This window comes from Dasypus novemcinctus, chromosome 1 (genome assembly GCF_030445035.2).
Source record: "Dasypus novemcinctus isolate mDasNov1 chromosome 1, mDasNov1.1.hap2, whole genome shotgun sequence".
Taxonomy (NCBI): domain Eukaryota; kingdom Metazoa; phylum Chordata; class Mammalia; order Cingulata; family Dasypodidae; genus Dasypus; species Dasypus novemcinctus.
The window spans coordinates 66,604,637-66,614,312 of record NC_080673.1 but is presented as its reverse complement, the minus strand read 5'-3'; the positions used below and the strand labels follow the sequence as shown (position 1 = coordinate 66,614,312).

At 40.6% G+C, this 9,676-nt stretch overlaps 2 pseudogenes; one reads left to right on the top strand and one right to left on the bottom strand.

Moving 5' to 3' along the window:
• Positions 1-263: 263 nt before the first annotated feature.
• Positions 264-3,397, bottom strand: LOC101429249 (elongation factor 1-alpha 1 pseudogene; annotated as a pseudogene).
• A 1,185-nt stretch (positions 3,398-4,582) lies between these two features.
• Positions 4,583-9,260, top strand: LOC101429675 (actin, cytoplasmic 2-like; annotated as a pseudogene).
• The last annotated feature ends 416 nt before the right edge of the window (positions 9,261-9,676 follow it).

The window sequence follows — 9,676 nt, the reverse complement described above, 5'->3', positions numbered from 1 at the left end:
TTTTAATGGGTTTCAAAATTCTGTGACAGATTTTTGGCCTTGTTGTTTCCATTTAAAAAGTACTGATTTTAAAAACTAATAACTTAGAACTTTCACACAAAAACACATGGTCCAGAAAATATTCCTTTCCTTCTGAAGTTTTTACGATGCATTGTTATCATTAACGGTCTTTTACTATTAAACTTAAATGGCCACTTGAGACAAAAAGTCCTGAGACCCTTCTTTTACCACTGATTAAGACTGGGGTGGATAATGGATAATATTCATTTAGCCTTCTGAGCTTTCTGGGCAGAGTTGTTGACCTTGCCAGCCCAACATCTTTCTTGTCCACTGCCTTGATGACAACCACAGCAACTGTCTCTCTCATATCATGAACAAAATCACTCAGAAGAGGATAGTCAGAGAAGCTCTCAGCATGCACGGGCTTGCAGAAGGCAGTATCACCAGATTTCAGAAATTTGGAGCCTTCTTCCTGCTTCCTACAAGAATGGTGATCAAGCTTCTTCATCTCAGCAAACTTGCAAGCAATGTGCGCTGTGTGAAAATCCAGCACAGGTGCATAGCTAGCACTGATTTGATCTGGATGCTTCAGTATATTAACCTGAGAAAACCAAAGTTGGTTCCATTGGGGGGCCACTTTTGCAGCCACGTTGCCATGTTGAACATCATTTACAGAAACTTTTTTTGACATGGAAGCCCACATTGTCCCTAGGAAGAGCTTCAGTCAAAGCTTCATGATGCTTTTCAACAGACTTTATTTCAGTTGTACCATTGACTGGAACAAAGGTGACCACCATGCCTGGTTTGAGAACACCAGTCTCCACTCAGCCCACAGGGACAGTACCAGTATCACCAATTTTGTAGACATCCTGAAGAGGCAGAACAATGATTTGTCAGTTGGACAAGTAGGTGGCAGGAAGCAATCCAGAGCTTCAAGCTGCATAATTCTACTGACACTGCCATCCTTGTGGGTGAATTTCCATCCCTTGAACCAAGGCATATTAGAACTTGGCTCTAGCTTGTTGTCACCATCCCAACCAGAAATTGGCACAAATGCTACTGTGGTATGGCTGAATGCAATTTTCTTAATGTAGGGGCTGAATTCCTTTTTTTTTGAACCTTAAGATTCTCGATATTTATTATGAAGCACCTGTGTGATAATTAACATCACACCACAGAACTCATTAAAACAGATTCCAAATCATCACAAGATCACCTTATTTCTGTGTAATGTAATACTTAGAAGGGGTCCCAGTCCTGGGTGAGGGTCTGGATACCTTTTAAATGCCCGATGGCTCAGCTGTTGTCTGTGAATCTTTCTGGCTGCTCCGATCTGGCAGGCAGTGGGAGGAGGAGGTGACAGGTGGGGGCACCCTGCTTTCCTTCTTGGAATGGGAAGAAGCTACTCTCCAAGCAGGAACATGCCCACCTCATTCCATAGGCACCCATCCCCATGGGATGCAGTCACCAAAATGGTTAGGGCCTGGCCCTCCTGCTGCACATGATGCCTCTGTTAGCAGCACCCCCACCACCCCGGCCCAACGGTTTAGTATCTCTTGAGAGTGGGGAGGGCTCTGGGACCTACTGAGCAAGTGTATGGCCATCACTGGGAGGATGACTTTCTGTCGCCTGGGCAGGCCTGCCCTGCCTGTCTCTGGGACCTCAATGACAAATATGCCAAAGAAGGATTAAATCAGGTGTACTTAACAAGGGATCCATGAACTTGAATTGAAATACAAAACAAAACAAAACAAAAAAAACAGACACAAAACCCAAAAAAACTCACATTATTCTTATGGGGACATGTGCTGTGTGTGATATAGTCATTAAAATAATATGCATATAGTATGGACTTAGTAAAGGGTCTGTGGTTTTCATCTGACTGGTAAAGGGGTTGTACTAGTCAGCCAAAGGGGTACTGATGCAAAATTCCAGGTATCTTTTGGTTTTTATAAAGGGTATTTATTTGGGGTAGGAGCTTACAGATACTAGGCCATAAAGCATAAGTTATTTCCCTCATCAAAGTCTGTTTTCATGTGTTGGAGCAAGATGGTTGCCAACAGTTGTGAGGGTTCAGGCTTCCTGGTTTCCTCCCTTCCAGGGTCTTGCTTCTCTCTGGGTTCAAGGTTCCTTTCTTCCCAGGGCTTGCTTCTTCCTGGGCTCAGGTTCCTCTCTGCCTGGGACTGGCTTCTCTTTCTTCTGTGTGCTTACTCCCCGGCACTCCAGCTTAAAGCGTCAGCATCAAACTCCAATATCAAAAAGCTCCAACTCTGTCCTTTGCCATGCCTTTTATCTGCCATGCCCTAATGGCATGGCCCAATCAAAGCCCTAATCACAACTCAATCATGCTCAGGTACAGACCAGATACAAACATAATTCAATATCTATTTTTGAAATTCATAGTCATATCAAACTGCTACAGGGGTCTATGGAACAAAAAAGGTTAAGACCTCTGGATTAAATGGTGGTAGTGGAGGTAGAAATCATTTTGACAGTACATTTGAATTTGGTTTTCATTCTGTAATCCAGATGATGTCTTCAGGGAATTTTTTGGTGGAAGTGACCCATTTTATTTGAAGACCTATTTGAGGAATTTTTTGGAAATTGAAGAGCCTCTGTCGAACCAGAAACAGGGGCGTGAGATAATTTTTCTCTGCCTTCAGTGGGTTTCCATCTTTTGGAGGTGGATTTTCTTCTTCTTCTTTTTTTTTTTTTTAAGATTTATTTATTTATTTCTCTCCCCTTTCCCCACCCATCCCAGTTGTCTGTTCTCTGTGTCTATTTGCTGCATCTTCTTTGTCCGCTTCTGTTATTGTCAGTGGCATGGGAATCTGTTTTTCTTTTTGTTGCATCATCTTGTTGTGTCAGCTCTCGGTGTGTGCAGCACCATTCCTGGGCAGGCTGCACTTTTTTTCACGCTGGGTGGCTCTCCTTACGGGGTGCACTCCTTGCATGTGGGGCTCCCCTATGCGGGGGACACCTCTGCGTGGCAGGGTACTCCTTGCATGCATCAGCACTGTGCATGGGCCAGCTCCCCATGGGTCAAGGAGGCCCGGGGTTTGAACCGTGGACCTCCCATGTGGTAGACGGACGCCCTAACCACTGGGCCAAGTCCGCTGCCAGGATTTTCTTTTTTTGATACAGGATTTACTTCATTCGTTTCACTGGGGCATGGGGACCTTACTTTATTTTCTTCTATGTCCTTTGGTGGTGATAGGATGGGCAACTTCAAATCTGTATCAACTTGTACTAGAATAGTAATCGCAGAAAGATCACAGCAAAGTGAGTTATTGAGAATGGTCAAGAAAGAACTGAAGAAGATTGCTAGATAAAAGTCCTTAATAATAGGTAAGGAGCAGCTGCAATGCTTTGATAACAAGTAATTCAATGCATGCATTTAACAGAAATGTCACTCTATAATAAGCACCGTTTTAGGATTAACAAGAACACTTTTTTTTTTAAGATTTCAAATGAACTTAACTTTCAGTATAACTGTATCTAATCTAAATAAAGTAACTATAAACAGCTCACTGGAGCACCTATTTGTCATAGACCTTTGAGTTTATTGTTGGGATCACATTAATAGGACCATTCTTTCTTTTAACCTTTAAAATTATTGTAAATTTCCGTATGCACTTTGCTTTTTTATTAAACTTAATCCAAGGTGAACCGTTATTATTTTAGTAGTGCTAGGACAAAATTGTGCATGAAGACTAGCATGGATCTTGCTTTTCCATTTTGTTTGAAATGTGATTCAAGTAGTTTCTGTCTGCTGTGAAGTTAGCATTGTCTGGATGAATCTTCAACAAAATAATTTCAATGTTTTTTGAACATTTAATAGCAAAATACCTTAATACATCAATGGTGCTACATTTCTGGCTTAATATAAATTAAGGATGTTTTCTAGTTGTGCATGAATGCTAGCAAATTAGTAAATTTTGACAACTGTTTAAATATGTAATGTTAAGCTTAAGTTTATAAAAAATAAAGCTGTTAAACTGGGTCTTTGTCATTTGCATAAAAAAAGAAATGCTAATGTGTTTGGTATATTCTTTCATGAACAGGATTTGTAGCCTTCTTGTGTCTGTGTACAGTTTTGGTGCTGGGGTTCCAGTGTCACTTTATTACCATTTTATTCTATTCCTCATAGGTAAATGCAGAGTTTAATAGACATTTTCTTCAATATATATGGAGAATACATGAAAAATTTCAAATTTATGGTAAATAATTTAGCAATTTATTGAACATTTTATTATGGTAACATTTGTACAGGGGAAGAAAGAAATAATTATACAAATTTTCATTTTTAAAAGTATGTTCTAGTTTATTATTTGATATAAGCCCATTTAAGGACTGTGTGCAGGGTAAATTCATGGATTGATTTAGGTGTGGGTCAAAATAAATCTACTTCTTTGGTTAAAAAATAAAAGTTTTTAACCATAAGCACAACTATTTCCAAGAGTATGGTCTGCCCAATCCAGTGCTACAAAGGAGAAACATTTCTCTCAGTGAGAAAGTGATTTATTTTGTGTGCACAAGCAAAGAACTGGGGGAATCTTCCCCACAGCAGTTCAAAGTGAGAATGGGAGCTAGAGTTTTTATAGGCAAAGGTGAGGGATATGGGGAGTTAAAAGAAGTAAACTCTTCCAGGGTTCTTGTGAAGAGGGTACATGCAACTTGTCAGTCCTCCATTGTATCAAGCATGTTCAACTTGTCCTTTTTTCAGTAGCTAATAAACCATAGTTTAACAAGGTCTTCATGACTCCTTTCTAAGCCAACTGATCAAGGATATCAAGCTTTTTGTCTCTGAGAAAAGTTACAGATTTACACCTTTCTGTCTGGTTTTTCTTTGAGATGTTCCTGTAAGTAAACTTGGGAAGGCCTGTCTGCTTAATATATTTCAGAGAAATAAGTGCAAAGAGTAAGCTTCTAAAATTAGATTAATAGAAAACTAGCCATATTAAGAGTTTTAGAATTTTCAGAGCTGCCTAAGTGAAGAAATTTTAGTAAGCACAGTTTCCCAGCTATCAACCTCCCTTGTGCTTACACATTTATTCTTGAGAAGACATATTTTGTAAGCATTCCTTATATAAGGAAAATGAACTAAGGTCTCATCTTCTGTAGTTACTTCCTGCTGACTATGGGGAAGGAAAATTTTATATAATTTTAGAGGATGTTCTGTACATAAACCTACAAAGACACTATAGGCAACAACAAAACAAGCATATGTCAAGCAAAATAAGGCAGTACTAAAGAAAGGCTATTCCTTTATCTCATAGTTCATTAACTACTTAAAAAATGAATCAAGTTTGCCAAGACTTTTAACATGTTCAATATCATTTTGAGTCAGTACAGAGAAGATATTGTCATATTCATCAGGAACACAGTTACAGCATTTAATACTAATCAATGCACAATTTATCTTTGAGCTGCAAGTAATATATCTAAGCTCCAGGTTTGCAATACCATACATGTTGTCCTTCCATGGGAGCAGGCCATAATATATATCAATTGTGTCTGTTTAGGTTCTACTTACATTACTCTGGTAATTTTTGCTCCATTGGGCATATTCTTCACACAGTCAGCATGCTGCAGCACTGTTGGTCTCAGAGAGGACAGGAAAGTAGTCTCCAGTGTTCCACAAGTTTGGTGCATAGTACCCTCTGGTACTGTGAAACAGATCCAGTCTGGAGGTAATATCAAGCCATTATTGGCAGAGCCACAGGAGTCCAAAGCAGCAATGTATTTCCATCTACTTCAGGAGCATAAGCAGGATATGTGGCAGATACTTTTATTGTTTTAGTGGCTGTAATCTAGCCAAGAACTCAAGTGAAGAGGCACCATGCTTGGCACTGGGGGCCTGAGTTAAATGCATAAGAGTGTCTGACAACACTGAAGTCTGTCTCTTAATTTTTATACACTTCCCATTCAATTTATACCAAACAAATTTTATTTTTAGTACTTCACTTTTACAAGGTGAAAGACCAAATATTTTGCAACAGTTTGAAATAAAAAGATACTTTTCAGGATCTGATTTTGAGAAAGCAAAATGTTAAAAGTTGTTAAGTTTGAATATTATGGTTTTTTTTTTCCCTTTTCCAAACGTGTTTTATTTTTTAATTTTTTTCTTTCTTTATTTTTTAAAAAATGCTATATTCAAAAAATATAAGAGGTCCCTATATACCCCCACCCTCCTCACCCCACTCCTCCCACATCAACAACCTCTTTCATCATTGTGGGACATTCATTGCATTTGGTGAATACATTTTGGAGAACTGCTGCACCTCATGAATAATGGTTTACATTGTAGTTTAAACTCTCTCCCAGTCCACCCAGTGGGCCATGGGAGGACATACAATGTCCAATATCTGTCCCTGCAGTACCACCCAGGACAACTCCAAGTCCTGAATATGCCCCCACATCATATCTCTTCTTCCCTCCCCCTACCCTCAGCAGCTACCATGGCCACTTTCTCCACATCAGTGCTACAATTTCTTCCATTACTAATCACAATAGTTCCATAGTAGAATATCAGTGAGTCCACTCTAATCCACACTCTAGTCCTCCATCCTGTGGACCCTATGATGGTGATGTCCCCTCCACCTCTATATCGAGAGGGGGCTTAGATTCCACATGAATGATGGATGCATTATATTCTTTTAAAAGTGAGAAGACTTGTTTTCTTAAACAACCAAGGACATGATAAGGTTAAAATACAAAAAGCTATTTTGATGAAACAGACTTTCTGCTTTGTATACTGATTCTTAGAGAAACACTCCTTATAAAACTTTTTGCTAAAACAGAATAATGATTTAAGATTTTTGTGTTTATCATCACAGATCTTTAATTAGCAGATCTTAAGTATTGAGCACTGAAATGAACTCTACATGTCACCTAATTGCTATCATTGACAGAGATGGACTAGAATAGAAGGGAAATAATTCAAAACAATAAGGCTTAAACATGGACATTTCCTAGTGGCTAGCTTTTTGTTTACATTGATTAAATTTGAGTGTCCTTAATGGTCTCAAAATTATTTTTGTTTATAAAATCAAGCCCTACCTCTCCTTCTCTTCTGCCCATATTAGGTAAATGTATTCTTGGATGTAGAGTAAATGAAACTTACTCTAAGTTAGTGGATATATGTATACTAGCCTGACTATATCAGTATACACATATATATTTTTAAACTATAGATTAATAAAAATAAAATATCTAAACATTGAAGAGAACTAGATATCTGCAGCAAAGAAGAACCTTAGCATTCTGCAAAGAATGGCTATGTGTTAACCTAAATAAAATATTATGTTGATATGTAGGGATCAAAATGTTCCTGTGCTCACGAGATGTATGTCCTTGATAAAAATGCAAGGACGAAATTAAGACTAACTTGTGAATTTTAAGGTTGTACCTATAGGTGTTACTACATTTTAAGTAGTGAACTTTAGTTCATTAATTAGAATTCCTAATAGCTGCCCCTTTTGTCCTTATAGTTATCCTTAGGTTGTGTGTGTATGTGTGTAGAGAAACTTATGTATACATATATAAATGTGTTTATACATGGATTGTAATGGACTTCTGATGACTATAAAATAAATATAATCATATGTTCAATGATTTGGCAACCAGTGGGTTCTTTAAATAATTTATTTCTATATTTCTATATTCTAACCTTTAACTGGTTAGTAATTATGATATGCTGGTGACAAATGTTTTTAAAATGACCTTTGGAATAAGTGTTGCTGGACTCACCTAAGAGCATCATTTACTCAAGGCTTTGTCCTCAAATCTAAAGATGTTTTCTTTTCTTTTTCTCCAAAATTAAAAATTTATCATTTTCAGCATTAAACTAAAATGAACTAATGATCCAAATGACAGCTTTCTCAAGTCACCACTTCAGTTGATGAATTTTTAGGCTTGTTTCTGATGGGATATGGGTCAGTTCTCAGGAGTCATAGAATTTACACAGGGTCTGGCCCAGCTTAGTTATGGACATTTTAGCTGTTTTCTTTGGATTTTCTCTCACAACAGCTCTCCAATCCCAGCCAATGGAATCTGGTTCTTTGGCTGGGCAGTACCCCACCTTCTACTGCAGAGATAAGCCTGAAGGGAGTGGCTAGAGGGCCTCTTGCTTTGAGTCATAGGACACCCAATGAGAACATTCTGGCAGGTTCTGCTTTACCCACAAACTGGGGGGACTCTCAGCTCCAGGCTTGCCACTGGTATTGAAACAAGGCTTCAGTCTCCTTACAGTGGGGGCTGTGCTGATGACAGAAGGGGACCTAGTGTGAGCCCGAAGGTCCCTGGCAGTGGAGAAATAAAAAACAACCCAATCTCATCACTTCAATGCCAAAAGAACTACTGCTTGCTGTTCCTTTTCTCCCCAACCAGTGTTGTTAAAGCACCAAGAAGCCACTGAATATCATCTCCCCAGGTAGGGCCATTAGGAGTAGGCAGAAAAGAGCCAAATGGAAGGAGGTAAAGCTCAGTCTGCAGCACTCCATTCCAAGCTCAAGGAGAAATCCTGTGGAGGGGAAGACCTGGGGAAGAAAGAGTGGTGGAAAAAAGGAACAGAGAGGAGGAAAAAAACATATACCAGACATCCTACTGCCCTTTCCCATGATTTCATCAAGAACTGGGTATTCTCCAAGTCAAGCCATGACTTCCTTCCTCAGGGAGAAAAACCCACCAAGGCCAAGCACCAGGTCACACGTGACATCAAGGAGAAGCTCTGTTACCTGGCCTTGGACTTTGAGCCCGGGATGGCCACCACCATGTCCTCTTCCTCCCTGGAGAAGATCTAGGAATTGTACGATTGCCAGACCAAGACCATTGGCAACAAGCTCTTCTGCTTCCCGAGACCCTCTTCCAGCCTTCCTTTCTGGGTATGGAATCGTGCGGCATCCACAAGACCACCTTCACCTCCATCATGAAGTGCGATGTGGACACCCTGAGGGACCTGTATGCCAATACCGTGCTGTCGGGAGGCACCACCATGTACCCCAGCATTGCAAACTGCAAGCAGAAGGAGATCACGGCGCTGGCCGCTGGCTCTATGAAGAACAAGGTCGTCACCCTTCCCTTCCCCCCAGCTCAAGTACTCGGCGCGGATCACCGTCTGTGTGCTGGCCTCGAGGTTCACCTTCCGGCAGATGTGGATCAGGAAGGGCTTTACCTGGTGCACCGCCTGTGCTTCTGAACGGCCTGCCCGTGCGCGGCACACCTGCTGCCCTAGGTCCAGGCTCAGGAGTCTGGAGTAAGCCCGAGAAAGGAAACTTGTCTTTGAAGACTGTATCTGTCAGCATTGGATGGTAGAACTTATTCGTGATCCCTGTTTCCTTGGTCTATGTTTTAATACCCTCTACACGTCATTGATTTACACCCCTACTGCCTGGGGCTGCGTCCCTTTGTGACTGGGTGAGGTGTGGAGGAAAGGGCTGCTGGCGTGCAGGGCCTGCGAGGCCACAGTCTGATTTGTGAGGGTATTGACACAGGTGCAGCTGGGCCAGGATCCCCTGGCCCCGGCCTTCCTGAGGCTGACACAGCTAACGCTTCTACCTTGCTGGCCTGACAGGTAGGGAGGGTCTGAGCATGGGGACTCCCTTTCCTTCCTTACATGCTGTTTTCCCTCCACTGCCAGTCGCTACTTGCCTTGATTTGGAAAACCTTTTGCATT